This window comes from Pyrus communis, chromosome 11 (assembly GCF_041283825.1).
Source record: "Pyrus communis isolate YQ-2024b chromosome 11, ASM4128382v1, whole genome shotgun sequence".
Taxonomy (NCBI): domain Eukaryota; kingdom Viridiplantae; phylum Streptophyta; class Magnoliopsida; order Rosales; family Rosaceae; genus Pyrus; species Pyrus communis.
In genome coordinates, this window is record NC_142575.1 from 2,100,553 (window position 1) to 2,117,217 (window position 16,665).

Consider the following 16,665-nt stretch of genomic DNA (forward strand, 5'->3'; position numbering starts at 1 on the left):
AGCCTCATATTCTTTCCCAGATTTCACAATACAATTTAGGCCCATTTCTGGCCTAACGTCTCTCTCTCTCTGCTTTCCGAGTCATTTCATTTTCCCGGAAAATAAAAAAGTTCTTTCTTCTTTGACCGAATTCATGTCGGTACGTAATCTCTTTCTTCGATCCGAATATAAATTCTTAATCTTTTGTATGGCTTTATTTGGTTTTTGTTTAAATTTAATCTTTGTGATGCTTATTTGCTGTGTTTCTGATTGGATTGAACTCTAATTCATTTAGATTTATTCGTTAATTTGTATTGACTTGATTGTAATTCTCTCAGATGCATTGGTTTTATATTAATTTCTTAGCAAAATTCATGTTTTTAGTTTTAATTTTTATGTTTTTATCATTCTTAAAGTAAATACATATACATGATGCAAAATTTGGATTCGTCAGAGGAGCAGATTATAGTTTTTCGGTTTGATTTATAGTTTTGTTTAATTAGGAATATAGTGAAAATGAAAATGAACAGAAAACGGTTAGTGAGAAAATGACAAGTTTTCTTTGTGTTTATTGCAAAATTAGCAAGTTGAAATTTTTGAGAGTATATTGCTTCTTGGAGCAGGTATTGTTTCGAGAGTGTGAATCCCATGTCGAGAATTGAAGTGTTACGTAAATAGTTTGAATGATCTCGGGCATCTCCACCCGTTGCCAATTGGTTTCAGGTTGGATGCTCGAATTGTAATAGAATAAAAGGTATTGTTGTTTTTTTATTATCGTTCGCTGTTTGAGTGGCGAATATACAAATTGCTTCCTGATGGTGTTTATGACTTTCTGTATTTACTTTTAATGCTTAGTATATTAATGGCATCGCGTACTTCCTAAGATCTCATGGTCATGTGTTTGTATGGTTCTGTATGTATGTGTACGATCTTCATCCCGACTTTGAATGCATAAACTAGCTGGATGGAGAGGTTTTGTTGTTATTGCCTTGCCCAAAACAAGGAGGTTTTGTTGTTATTGCCTTGCCCAAAACAAGGATTTCATTGAGGGCTAAATAGATTTCTTTTAACTGGGTTATTATGTGGTCGGGGAAGGTTAGAGTTCTTATGTGGTCGGCCAAGTGCTTTGTGAAAAATGGATTTATGTTGTGTAAATAGTTGTGTTTCAATTGCCTTTTCTGAGCTTCTTCCTCCCTGTCTGATATCTATTTTCTATCATTTTTCATAGGATGTTAGCTCCATGGTGGCATGGTGTGCTGGTTGCTTTTTGTTTGTATATTCTCGTGTTTTTTCATTACAATGTTGAACTCAGTGAAATGCTAGTACTTGTACTTCGAGCCTCGACTAGAAAAAAACGTCGCGTGTACTCGGGATTTTCTCCGGGATGCCTTGTGATATTCTAACATTGCTGGATGCTAGCTACAGATGAACATTTTTCCTTCAGTTTGTCTGCTAACTTACAGTCCAAGAAGAAGTTGCTTATCACAACATGTTGCCAATGTTCATGGATATATACAGTTATTTCAATGAGTTTCCTTGAAATTGTTTGTGATATTTTCGTGCCAAATAGGATGAGAAGAAAATTTCATATCTCAATTTTTTAGCTCATAAGATTTATATTAAATTATTTTTTCGCCTTTTATTAAAGAATACGTTGAAAAAAAAAACTTAAGTGTTCGGGATCTTTTAATACCAATTTCAATACAACTATTAATTGAAGTAACATAACTTTTAGTTTAAGTACCAATAAAAAATCAACTAAAATACTACTATAATTCAAAATAATTATATGATTGCCACGTTTTCCGACCACCCAACTGTATTAGCAACCACGTCACCCTTACAATCAATCTTAATAACCAGGTTTCGACGAACCTCCTTGTACTGCTTTGTGTTCGCATACATGAGCCCGGGGAGGAGCGTTACTATTTGCATTATGATACATAACCATGATTTTGATGAGTACTGTAGGCTAGAATTTCCAATCATTCCCAAGGGAGAATGGTTCAATATGACCTATAGACTACAAGAACTCAAATTCCCTTTTTGTTATCTTCTATAAACCATCCGCTAGAGTTCTTGGCATGCAGTGACCATATTTGGAGATTGACTAGACACATGTTGGGACGCCATTATGATATCATGGGTGAACAATACAATTTTCGCGTTTAAGTTTCTCTCCACATACATCGCATTAACTTTGTTTTTGTACTTTCTTAGCATGTTTGGGTGCATTTTCAGTTTTTGGATAGTGGAAAGGTCAAGTTGGTAGCAGATTCACATGACAAAGACATAAGTCTAAAATTCCTCGTCACTAATTCAGTTTACCGAGCTTAATTGGTCTCTCTTAATCTACCAAATTGTCATAATAAGCTAGTAATTTCACTTCATGAAAATCTTGCTTAATGTTGTTTGACTTGTTTCCTTTCTTAAACATCTAGATGTTCGTTAATTATATGCTAATAATAATTGCTCTTCATCTTCAAATGGATCATAACTTAATATAGCTCTGTGACTAATTAAGTAGTATAACTCCAAAATGGTAAAGCATAATCCATGATAACTTTGGTAAATCTGGTGTCAGCAGGATCATGTTCTTCTTGGTGTTGCGTGGCTTAGGTTGTTTAAGTGTCTTTTACTGTTTTAAATTGATTCTCTATATTATCTACAATGGCCTACAAAAAACTGAACCAAACACCGTCACAAAATAATATCATTGGTGTTGAAAGGGAATGTAGCTTAGTTGTTTACCAGCAGTCACCTTTCCACCCGAAGTTTCATGTTTGATTCCCCCAAAATCGTTAGTATAACTGTGTAGGACATTGGCGATAAGAAAACGATAAAAAAGAGAACAATATTACCCCGCGAAAATTAAGGATAGAGAAAAAAAGAGGATTCTAACTTTCTTTATGGGCAGAAAGATGAAGGCTTGTTATATTCAACACGTAATCGTCATAGCAATTGAAGAGTTCTGAAGTAGTTGTCGTCGAAAGAGGAAGACTTGTTATAGTCTTTCAAGTCAACACCTAATTCTCATAGCAAATTGATCCGTAAAGTAGTCAACAAAAACTCAAATTCCATTTAAACAACCTGTTTTATTAAAAGGGTGTGATATCCATACATCTATTTTTACTTTTCACACACCTCTTGTTAACTTCTGTCATTTGATCTACTTTATTTCATGTAATCTAACGGTTGAAAATTAAAAAAAGTGTGTGAGAAGTAAAAAGATATGTGTGGATATCACACCCCTTTATTAAATCCTAAATTGTATAACTCCTTCAAATATATCAATGGCGAATATGATATCTTCTGTAAATCATCCAGTAGAGCTCTCCATATTTAGAGAATAACTGGACACATGTAGGGGTCTCATCAAAACACCATGGGTTAACAATACAATTTATGTTTAAGTTTCTCTCCACTTACATTGTGTTAACTTAGTTTTTGTATTTTTCTAGCATTTTCGGGTTCGTGCATTTTCAGCTTTTGGGTAGTGAAAAAGTTAATTTCCTGGGAAACTTATTAGTAAAAAGCAAATTCACACGGCAGGACATAAATCTAAAATTACTTGCTGGGAATGTTTTAATATTAATATTAATATTATTAATAATCATGTTTATTCTTGTAAAGTAAAGTAATCCACAATATTTGGTTTGGGTCAAGGTTTTGGGGGTTGAGGAGTGGCTGCTTTGGGAGGAGAAATTTTTCAAGATATCGGGAACTCCAACTCACCTCTGCCAGTTGTTCCGAACCAATGGTTATTAGACAACTGGATTTCTTTATTTATTTTTATTTAATTCATTCTCTTAAATGCTGAAACTTCACTCCCAAAAAGTAAAAATAAACGGAGTTTACGCGTCCGTCAATAATCTTTGCGTTCCGTTCTGTTCTCAGTAATCTTCTTTATTTTTTGATGAAATATCTTCTTGTCGCTGAAAAAAAGAGAAGGGGAAAAGCTGATTTGCTCAGGTTTCATATTACTATCATGTATGTTGCTTGGGACATTCGATGGTCTCTCCTTCGTGGTACGGATCTACTCAAATCTCAGTCCCTCTTCTTTTCTGGAAAGCTCTGCAGGAAATTTACGATTATTTCCGGTGATGGCTTCCTGCCCAACTCTGGTTGTTTCTCCTCCTCCATCTTGTCTGTATTGTAGGTTTCTTTTGGAGTTGGAAGGCTTTGTGGCTTGATTTGTTGGCTTTTATTGTTTGGGTTTTACACCAAAACAAAAAAATAAAGAGGTGTTTTGCCGATTTTATCCACAAATCCCAGGCAAACAAGAACACTTGAATTATGGACACGAGGGCTATCGGACGAGGAAGAAGACGATGACGAAATCTTGAAAAACTTTTAACTCTGTTTAGCTTTTTCGGCCTTGGGACTAACGTTTCAGCATTTAAAAGTGTGTTTCAATAAGATTAAAAGAAAATCCAGATGTCAAATAACCATTGGTTGGAACACCAATTAGCGACAACCTGGATATTTCTCGGACAACGTTACTTCTCCCGGATTCTTACGTTTGCTTGCTCCCTTTTCACTTATTTGTATTACAAGTGTGCTACTCCTTCTCCTAACTTTATGCCACCTCAGCAATCTTCAAAAGCTATATATTCAAGAACGTGTGTTGTGTATCTTCCCAAAGTCTTGTAACGGCTACATTTGGATCTTTGACCCATATGATCACATGGCCTCTGGCCCTACGACCCGATTCGTTAACGGGTTCTTAATAGACGATCTGATTCGTTAACGGGCTCTTAATAGATGACACATAACAATCCAATTCGTTAATGAATTCTTAATAGATAACCTAATTCGTTAACGAGTTTATCAAAAAACCTGTTATTTTTGTGTCATTTCGTGTTAGATTAATAGTCAGATGCAAGAAATTAACAAAATGCATAATTGAGAGTGAGACCCACTCCTCCATGTTATTATATTGACAATATGTTCCCTAACCTGACCAAAATCCACCTTGAAATTCCATAGCGTTGAAACATGACGCCCCCAGCTCCCAATACGCTGTCGTTTTGAGATTCCCCTACCCCGAAAGGTCCCTCGTAACCATTGCAAACCCTCTCTTAGTACCCACGCGCCCATTCACCAACCGTTTAAACCCCACTCCCTCTCTCTCTCTCTCTCTCTCTCTCTCTCTCTCTCTACATGTTCTCAGTCAAAATCTCCAAGTCCTCTGCTTTGGCAAAGAAAATCGAAAACCCATTTGTTTCCATCCATCAGAACTCGAAATCTCCATATTCCTGTCTCCAAGAAAGCTTCTTGTTTTCTGGGTCGACGTCTTGTTCCTCATAACTCTCTTCCTCCGCCGTGGCTCTGCCGAGAACGTCAACTTCTACTTCCCATCTTTGAACTTCCGAAACCTTACCTTCCTCGCCGACTCCCACATCTGAAACGATGTCGTGGGGCTCACCCGCGAGCTCACCGTCTCCTCCTCCAGCGCCGGTGCCGTCATCTACAACAACCCAATTCGGTTCTTCGACCCGGAGTCCAACATCACTGCTTCGTTCTCCGCAAAGTTCGCTTTCTCCATCGCCAACGTCAATCCGAGCTCCTACGGCAACGGCATATCGTTTTTCCTCTCGCCGTACAACTGGACTCTGGGCAGCCCGGGTGGATATCTGGGTCTCGTCAATTCCTCGCAATTGACCAAGAACAAGTTCGTAGTCGTCGAATTTGACACAAAGCTCGATCCGAACGACAATCACGTCGGATTGGACATTGAAAGCCTCAATTCGATCAAGACCGCTGATCCGATTTCACAGGTTATCGATTTCAAGGGCGGGAATTCGATTACTGCTTGGATTGATTACAATAACGACCAAGAATAGCTTAAAGTGTATCTGAGCTACTCGAATTTCAAGCCTGAAAAGCCGGTTTTGAGCTTGGACGTCGATCTCTCCAAGCATCTGAACGAGGTTATGTTCGTGGGTTTTTCAGCCTCGACGGAGGGGAGCACGGAGATTCATCTGGTTGAGAATTGGAGTTTCATACCTTCGGGTTGTTGCGAAAATGCCGAGGTTGCAGCCACACAATGTGTCCGATACTTATGTGGCGGTGAGTCCGAGGATTCCTGTGTCCGGTTCAGGGGATAAGCATCACCGACGGCTCGGTTTGGGACTCGGGATTGCTGGGCCAGCGATCTTTTGCGTGGCGCTAGTGGTTTTCGGTTATGTTTCCGTGATGAAATGGATGGAGGTGAGAAAACAGAAGAGCTTCAAAGCAAAGGTGGTGGCAGGGCCAAGAGAGTTTAGTTACAAGGAGCTGAAATCTGCCACAGGAGGGTTTCATCCCAGTAGGATTCTTGGGCATGGAGCTTTTGGGACTGTTTACAAGGCGTTTTTTGTGTCTTCAGGCACCATTTCTGCGGTGAAAAGATCCATGCATTCCCATGAAGGTAAAACCGAATTCCTCTGAGTTGGCGACTATTGCTTGCTTGCGTCACAAGAATGAGGTTCGCCTTCAAGGCTGGTGCGTTGAGAAGGGTGAATAGCTTCTTGTTTACGATTTCATGCCTAATGGGAGCCTCGAAAAGGCGCTGTACCAAGAATCTGTACAAGGTACCTTGTTAGATTGGTCTTGAAGACTGAATCGGATTGGCGTCTGTTTTGGCATATCTGCATCAGGAATGTGAGCAGCAGGTCATCCACAGAGACATAAAGACTGGAAATGTGTTGCTTGATGGGAATTTAAACGCGAGGCTCAGTGATTTCGGGCTGGCAAAGTTCATGGATCATGATAAAAGCCCACACTGACAGCGGGAACAATGCGGTACCTTGCGCCTAAGTATCTTCAATATGGAAAAGCAACCAAAAAGACTGATGCTTTTAGCTATGGTGTGGTGATCCTTGAAGTAGCGTGTGGAAGGAGGCCAATAGAAAAAGAGCCGGGAAGTGAGAAGGCGGTGAATTTGGTTGATTGGGTTTGGGATGCATTCCGAAGGGAGGATTATCGAGGCGGCTGACAAGCGGCTGAATGGGGAGTTTAATGTGAAAGAAATGAGAAATCTGTTGCTTGTCGGATTAAGTTGTGCTAACCCTGATAACGCGGAGAGGCCTACGATGAGGAGGGTTCTGCAGATTCTGAGCAATGAGGCAGAAATTCAAGCCGTCCCAAGGGTGAAGCCGAGTCTGAGTTTCTCTAACAGATTGCCTTTGTCCCTTGATGACATTGTTTCGGATTGTGAGGAGGATTCCAATAGCCCTACAAGCTCGATGTGTGAGTTTATAGCTATTTGGATTCTTCGATTCTTTTAACTTTACCACTGCCTTTTTATTTTTTGTTTTTTTTTTTTTTTTTAATCCTGTAGTTTGAAGATTAGAGACTGTATAGTTCACTGGCCCGAGTTCAAAGCTTTCTGTTGAACTGTGTGGTCTCTACTTTGTCCAGGACAAAAAAAAGCTTCTTGCTTGAATATTTCAACTGTAATGGAAGACTAATTTCTGACTGGTTTACAAGTTGAATGTTACACACGAATGATTTCTATACTATTCGATCTTATAGTTCTTAAACCGTTCTGTTTCTTGGGTAGTTTGATTTGATCTTTCCTAATGGTACGATACTGAGCAGTGGGTAATCTGTAGAGTAATTCTGTTCGCACCCGTAAATCTGTTCGACGCACACCCTCTCCCTCTCTCAGGCTAAAGTAGCCATGGCAAAGGGAGGAGAACTAGGAAGGCTTTTGAGAGAGAGAGAGAGAGAGAGAGAGAGAGAGAGAGAGTGTGTGTGTGTGTGTGTGCGCGTGTTTGTTTATTGGGTGTGAGAGTAAGAAGATGCAGAAAGTAGATATAGTGATGACATTCATAAACTTGCAGATTCTGAACTTTTTTAGTCTCCCTCTACGCCAGAAGTGAAATTGAACTGTCTGCTTTGCAGAACTTTACAATTTTTTGGATCACGTCGCTATCAGGAGAAATTCTCAAGTTTTGGTAGTGAAGTATTCAAGAATAGTACACTGCAATCCTTCTGTTTCATATTTGAGCGCATTTATACGCACAGATTTGAAGCTTTTGGCCATCGGGATAAATTCTCAAGTTCGATAGTGAAGTGTATTAAGGATATATTTGAAGATTTTCCCAGATGTTGGTCTGCCACCTTCTCTTAAAGACATCGAGATTACATGGTGCGATTTGTTGATATATTTTGCAAAATTCCAGATTCCCCAAAATCTCAGAAGAATAGAGATAAGAGGGTGCAAAAATTTGAAATCACTAGTAGATGAGGAAGCTGTTGATTCTTCTCAAGGATGATAAGTGAATGCTAGAATATATTTTGGTATGGTGGAGTTGTAAGATTATGTATATATGCAGCAATCTTTATTGCCTTTATTCTTCCTCTTTTGGTCAATTTGCTTATTCACCATCATACACCAAAAGATTGGACATCGAATCATATACTTCTTTTTCAAAAATTAAAGTTCGCTTTTCTTGAAGCATATATAAATTTATTACACCAACTAGTTTAGAGAAGTCCACACTAGGTTAGATTACAAAATTTGCACTTAAAAAGCCAGACTTGGTTCAAGTTAAGTTGACTAGAGCATTGTGCTCACGTTTTTGCACTCAAGTTCGAATCTTCTCTCATCTTCGTAGTTTAGATGATTTATTGTGGAGTATCCCATCGTTTATTAAAAATAAACACTTAATAGGACACCGGTCTAGTCAATGGACTGGCATATGAGATCCGATGGGACAATGGCATATGAGCTTCGATCAGTGAAGCCCAAACAACCTCCAGTAAGTAACGGTTCTTCCGCTCTGCTACCCCATTCTGCTGGGGTGTATAAGACTAGTGGTTTGGTGAACAATTGCATGTGTTCATAAATACTGCTGAAATTCAGAACTCAAATATTTTCCTCCGTTATCAATGCGGAGAACCTGAATTTCTTGATAAACCCGAACGATGCATTACCAGACGTTAGATTTTTCTCTTCTCCTTATGTTAGATTTTCTCTTCTCCATCCACTGTCAAAGTCATATGATCCGTAGCACCGGAATCAATTATCCATGCACTGTTAGAAACAGATGCAGACTTATTTAAAATCTTACCACCATTACTTGCAGCGGCTACCAATGCAGAGGCATTCCTAGTGACATCATCATTATCCTTTAACCTTTGTTTCAACAACTGCAACAGTGGAGGTCATCTTGGAATTTTTCTTCTGCGGATCACGACAGTGGTCCAACTATTATGGAAACCTCATGAGTTCAAAGCATTGGGTTTTGGTGTGACCATTTTCTCCGCAATGATCATATTTGTAGATGGACTTGTCAGCACCATTAGTATTTCTTCCTCTGTCCTGCTGTTTTTTAGAGGATCGGTTTTGATTAGACCGATTTTGGGCCACCATGGCTTAAGCTTCAGAATTTCCAGGCTTAGCGTACGAAGATTCAGTGTCACCATCTCCCATTAAGAACTATTGGGATTTTGTGAGATAGAATACGTGCATCGGTGATGGAAGGTTTTGTGGTGGTGTAGATATGATTTGATGGGTGAGATAAGTAGTTTCGTTCAAGCCCTTGTAGCACTGATTCAGGAGTGCAGCGGGGGGTTTTTTTAGGGGAGAGATGGTGTTCTTCCGAAGCCGCTTTGATATCAACTTGAAAAATAGTGTTTTGAGCAAGTCTTCGTTATCTTTTACTAGAAGAACTGTACAGGCACACAAAAACTTTGGATTCATTGTATGGATCCTACAATTAAGCTATATTCACGCCGGATGCATGGTCTGAAAACTTTCTGATACAAATCATTTACTGGGTAAGCTCAAAGTTTCAAAATTTTCAATTGGGTGAAGCTCATATTTCACAAATTGCCAATTGGGTAAGCTCAAAGCTCAAAAATTGTCAATTGAGTAAGCTCATGTTTCACAAATTGCCAATTGGGTAAGCTCAATGTTCAAAATTGCCCATTGTTTGTCGTTAGAGCGTTGTTGTGTTTTTTGCCCCCTTCTGATTAATGAAAGACAATATTAATTTTTTACAGATAATCAAGAGAGAAACTTTTAAAAAGTGCAACAATTTGCCAAAGCATGTATATTGTGGTAATTTCATTTCGAGTAATGTGATATCATAGTGACGGTGTACTCGCTCTATGAAAATTCTTCATCGCTATTACACTTCAGACTAAACACATGAATGAATCATTCAAAACATAATATCAAGTTTTCTAATATTTTTTTATTTGATGTTAAATTTTCCTTTACACGTTATTGTGTTGTTTATTTAGAACAGTAACTAACTAGATAAGTGATTTTCTTGGAAAAAAAACATACAACTTTTTAACTTATCCATGTGCTTGTTGGTGGAATTGCTGCCCTTGGATTGTGATGGGGAAAAGTGGCATTGCAACTTTGGGATAGTGGAATTGCAACTTTTTTAGCAAATACTGTTGGTGGAATACTGACACAATAACCAACCTAAGTTTTTATGAACTTTTTTTGTTTTGTAAGAATTTTTTTTTTTTTCTTCCAAAGTTGTTTTGTAAGTTTTTACTTTTCAGGATTTGTTTTAGAGGATTTTGGTCTTATGTTTTTTTTTTTGGTTGTAATTTTTTTTTAGAGAAATAAGATTTATGTTACACTCTAATTAGGTGTAACCTCTTTTTTTTCATATCATAAAATTTTCTTGTATTAGTGAGGTTTTATGAAAAAAAAAAATTTGATAAACGATAGCTAATCTAGCCTAAACTAATTATGGGAACGAAAATAATTTGAACGAAACTGAAATGAAGAAACTTAGCAACAGAGGGTTAATTACACAAATATCCCTTGAAGTTTATCGAGGTTTCACAAAACTCCCCTCACATTTGAGATATTACACTAACACTCCTTCACGTTTTAATTTACTTTTATATAACCCCTTCAGTCGAAATTTTGTTATTAAATTAACAACTTTACCCTTATAACTAGCTAATTAAATAATAAAGAAATATATTGGAAAAATAAAAATAAATTAATTAAACATTAAAAAATAAATTAAAAACTTCTCCTCCTCTCTTTCTTTCTCTGACTAATTCACACCACCACCATTCTCGCCATGCCTGCCCGCTGCCCAAATCCTTCAACTCCTCCACACAAGTCATATATTAATCAAGAAAGAAAAAGCCATCGATTGATCATTCCACTATGGAAAGCTCTGGCACTGCTGTTGGCACCGGAGAGTTCCAGGGCTGCCATGGCCATGAAAAGCAACCCATGTATTCTATGGGTTGTACGATCTGGAACCACAATCCGAGGTGGGTGTATAAGGTTTCAGTTGGGTATGGTCAGGAGGGAGTGGGACTAATCTAGATTGGGTTGGGATGGTTGGGTGGGAATGCGCTGGGGAATGGGAAGTGTTGAGAGATGAGTTTAGATGATAAAATTCCCAAATCTTTTTTTTTTCCCGACATTCTGGATTTTGGGTTCTTCTTTGTTTCTCAAAATTTGCACAGAATCTCATCTGGGTTTTGTTCAAATTGATCAAAAAACCCAACTTCGGTGAAAATTTTGGTGTTTGAATTTCTGGGTTTCTCTAAAAAATGGTGACTATGAATCTGGAAATACTACATTAAGTTCTGGACCATGTGTATGGTGCATTTATACAGAGAACAAAGAATAGCCCTTTTTCGAGAGGGTGGGGCGGGCGAGAGGAAAGGGATGAACGTGGCGATGGTGAGACGGTGGGGAGGAAGAACGGCACGGCTTGGAATTGGGAGGGTTTAGGGTTTTTGCCTTTCGATTTTTTAAGTTTTTAATTTATTTTTTTAATATTCTCTTTTTTAATAAATTTTATTATTATTTAATTAATTAGTTATAAGGATAAAGTTGTCAATTTATTAGCAGAATTTTGACTTAAGAGGTTATACGAAAGTGAATTAAAATGTGAGCGAGTATTAGTGTAATGTATCAAACGTGAGGAGATTAAAAACTTGATAAACTTCAGAGGATTTTTATGTAATTAACCTAAGCTATGGAGCTAGAGAGGAGATCGAAAGGTATATGGAGAGAAAGTGAATCTTGCAACTGAATCTTTCTATTTTTGTTAAGTTAATTATTATAAGGCGCTCTTACTATTTATACTCGCACAACTCATAACAACCGTATACAAATCTCAACAGCCACTAATAACAAGACATGTGGCATTCTCTAGATAACTCAAATAGACAAGGATCCTCTCCAGATCCTCTTTGTGGGAATTCGAAGATCAATCAATCGTGTCCATTCATTGTACATCGTGCAGCCTGTTTTTGTTAGGTACTATTTATATTCAATTTTAAACTAAAAATTTAAAATGATTTATAACTTCACGATGTACGATGAACGAACATGATTAATTGATCATCAGACACGATTGATTGATTATCCGGAACCCCACAAAGAAAATCCGGAGAAGATTCTATTCCAACTAAAATGACAAAAATACAAACATTCCTTATATTCTAAGGAAAATTAACGAAAAATCCAAAAAAACTTCCGTTTTAATGAAAAACTCTTTTTAAAAGTATAGTGAATAGTACCAGAGAAAGATATAAATATGATTTTTCATTAAAAATAAATAGTACCAGAAGTGTTTTGTTAAATAGTACCAGAAGTGATTTTTCATTAAAAATAAATAGTACCAGAAGTGATTTTTCATTCACCGCTTGTAATACTATCACTCCATTTTAAACATCTATATATTCAAGATCTGCTAATAAAACCTTTATCTTCATCTTCAAGACTTCAAATGATTACTCTAAAATAAAACTGTTTTGACTTATTACACAAACTAACGTGTGGAGATTAGTTACAGCCCTTATGGCTAGACAATGGTAAAGCTGAAGCAGGGCTGGTGGTAACTTTGGCTATTGCCATGCGTTTTCCTGGTCTGCCAAATTATCAACTTTGGTTTCTCGCGCTTTGTGTTGTGTGGCTCAGGACAAAAGCGTTTTTTTTTTTTTTTCCTTATTGGAGGAGGATTCTCTTCCCCTTTAATTTTTTTTCTTTTTGCTTCTTCTTATTTGAATGGTTACGATTAAACCATAATAATATCTTGTATTGATTTTTTATAGAGACAGGAAGACAAAAAAACAAAATATTAAAGGAGAGGAGGAAAGGGGAGAGAAATAAGAGGCAAGAGAATTCTAAAAGTTTCACCTTGGTGTTACATGATATTAAATATTACGAGTATTTTTATTTTTATTTTTATAAAAGAGCAATATATTTCATTTAAAAAAACTAGGCAAAGCTAGGAAGTACAAGGAATGAAGATGTCCTCCTCCAATAGATCACAGATGATCACCGGTGGATTGTCAAACCAAGTACAAGCATCTCTCGAACGAAGGAAAATCTAGCTAATCTACGAGAAACCGAGTTAGCTTGGCGGCAGGCATGGGAAGCAGATATTTCAGCGATCATCTGCATTAACTGCTCAACATCCTTTATGATTGGACCAACAAGGGACAAATCCATAACATGATCATTCAGCGGGAAAATGATCTGAAGTAAGTCACTCTCGAGAATAAAATTTTAGAAACCCCTTTTAGCTGCCAACTCGGACAGCTATAGTTTCAATTTTCAAGTATTGAATAACTTGAATAAACGAAACCACAATAAAAATAATAATTCAAATAAATACAAATCATCCAATGCTCATAACTTGTAATGCTAGTAGCATGGAAGCCAATTCAAATCAGATAGTGGCTAACTCTACACACGAAAAAAAAAATCAATGTAATCCATGCCGCAAAAGACTACAACTCAATTTGTTCAAAGAGCTTCCACTCTTGCGCTTAAAGCTAAAAAAATAAAAGATAAATAAAAGATAAAAACAAAAAATAAAATAAAAACAAAAATAAAAGGGAAAATCATTATATGACCCCATGACAATGAAAAGAGAGAGACAGAGACAGAGACAGAGAGGGAGAGGAGAAAAGCAAAACTTTCTTTCTGGTCACAAAGAGGAAGACTCATCATAGCAAATTGAATTATTGAAGAGCTCTAAAGTCTTTGTCGTTTGGAATTTGGATTTGTTGATTTTCAAAAGTGATCTTTGAGATAATAAATAATATCTTCGAGATGATTTTTTCATCATTTATCTTAAGAATAACTCATCTTGGTTAATCACACGCCAACGCATGTTAGATCAAATTCTAGATGTGGCCGGCCTAACTCCTATAAAAACCTCATGTCCAAGAGGACGGAAGCATCATAGACATGATGCATAGTCTGAAATCTTTCTGATACAAATCACCAACTGGGTAAGATGAATAGTTTTAAAATTTTCAATTGGGTAAGCTCAAAGTTGACAAATTTCCAATTGGGCAAGTTCAAGTTCAAAAATTGTCAATTGGGTAAGCTCAAATTTCACAAATTTCCGATTTGGTAAGCTCGAAGTTCAAAAAAATTGCCCATTGGGTGTTGTTAGGTCATTGCTGCATTTCTGCCCTCTTTCTGATCAAGGAAGGGCCCTATGAAATCTCACACATTGCAAAAGCAATATTCAAAAGTGTAATGAAAAGTGCCACAATTTGTCCAAAGGTATCTACTGTGATAATTGTCATTGTATTATTCAATCAATAGTCTATTGTGACTAATTGTCCTTATATTATTCAAGCAATGTGATATCATATTAACGGTGTAATCGTTATATGAAAAATTTTCATGACCATTACACTTTAGGGTAGACACATAAGTGAGTTATTCAAACCATCATATAAATTTTTCTAATTTTTTTTTTATATATTTGAGTAGAACAACAAGGCACTAGTAGCTGCAGAAGGAATGCAACAAATCCAAACATGAAAGTTATTTAACACATGCCCATATAAAGTGATGACATCCACTACAAAATTTGCTTTTCTAAAAATATGCTTCCAGCTTATAAAATCAAATGAAACGGTTAGTTATTTGATATCTTCAACAATTGCACTAATACGCCAAGAAATGCAACACTTTTCCGTGATCACAATGACAATCTTCGAGTCTCCTTTAATCAAACCCTTCTTGATATCACGCGATCTAGCCACCAACAGAACATCTCTAGCAGCCGAAGTCTCTGCAACTGTGATTGTGTTATGTCCCAGTCTTCTCGAACCCGCCAAAAAAAGGTTGACCCAGATGGTTGTGAATGAACGATGGTAGAGCTGAAGAAAGACGCATGGTGACTTTGGTGTCGGCAGAATAAAGAGGCCTGGGGTGTTTGCCAATTGCCATGCGTTTTCCTGGTCTGCCAAATCATCAACTTTGCTTTCTTGTCCTTTGTGTTGTGTTGCGTAATTGCTGCATTTTTGCCCTCTTTTTGACTAACGAAGGGCAATATGACTTTCACAGATTTTTGCCCTCTTTTTGCCCCTTTTTGACTAATTGCCCTAATATTATTCGAGCAATATGATTTCATAATACCTGGTGTCATTGATTTTTGAAAAGGGCTTTTGAATTTTAACCCTTAAAGAAGATTAAAATTAAAAAAAAAAAAAATCTGATGTTAGATTGATTATTGATTTTAGACCCTTAATGTGTACTTAATTCAAATTCATATGATATTTTTGTTTTTATATTTAATAGATTTTTTTTTTGTCAAAGTTTTTATATTTAATAGATAACTTATCTAATGTTATTACATTAAATTTTAAATTTATTATTATACAATTTTATTTAACTTTCTCCAATTAGTGTACCTAAACATCCATATCATAATATATTTTACTAAATTAGTGTACCAAAATACCCGTACCTAAATATATTATAGTGAATTAGTGACAGATAAGAAAATATGTAAAAACATAAGTGTACCAAAACTCCGTATCTAATTATATGATACTAAACTAGTGTACCGAAATGTCGGTACCTAAATATATTATACTAAACTAGTGTACCGAAATGTTTGTACCTAAACATATTATACTAACCCATTGTACCGAAATGTTCGTACCTAAATATATTTTTATGAATTAGTGGCAGATAAGAAAATATGCAAAAATATAAGTGTACCGAAAAATCTCTACGAAAATATTTTCTTATATAAGATGTCTACCATAATGAGAATTAAAATTTATAATAAATTTATAATATTTTCATAAAATTATAAATAAAAAAAGAAACATTGAATACATATGCTGGCATTAAATAGAGTCTAGAGATTAAATTTAATTTTTAATCTTATATAAGACATTTTTTTAAATTTTATCTTATTTAGGGATTAAAATCTAATTTTCTATTTTTGAAAAATCTTAATGATCGTTACATTTTAGACTAGACGCATGAACTATTCAAAGCATAATATTAGTTTTACTAAATTTTTTTTATTTGATGTTAAATTTCTTTTCCCACGTTATTGTGTTACTTATTTGAAATAATGAGACAATGACGAAACAGATAACTGATTCTCATAGAAAGAATACAACTTTTTTAACTTTTCTAGCATGTGCATGTGCTAGTTGCAGCTTTGGGTTAATGGAATTGCAGCGTTTCTAACATGTTGCTGTTGGTGGAATGTTGACAGAAGAGCCAAATTCTTTTGATTTTTTTTTTTTGGGTAAAATTCTTTTAAAATTTTTTTGGTTTAAGACGTTTTTACTTTTTACTTTTTAGATTTTATTTTAGAGGAATTTGGTCTTCTATTCTTTTATTTTTGTTTTATTTTTTTAAAGAGTAATGTTTATATCATCTCTTGACTAAATGTAATTTCTTTTTTCATATCAATGTATTATCAA

The 16,665-nt window shown here is 36.0% G+C and overlaps 1 pseudogene; it reads left to right on the plus strand.

Annotated features, from left to right (window-relative positions):
- Positions 1 to 3,967: 3,967 nt before the first annotated feature.
- Positions 3,968 to 7,481, plus strand: LOC148692657 (putative L-type lectin-domain containing receptor kinase S.7 pseudogene; annotated as a pseudogene).
- Positions 7,482 to 16,665: the final 9,184 nt, after the last annotated feature.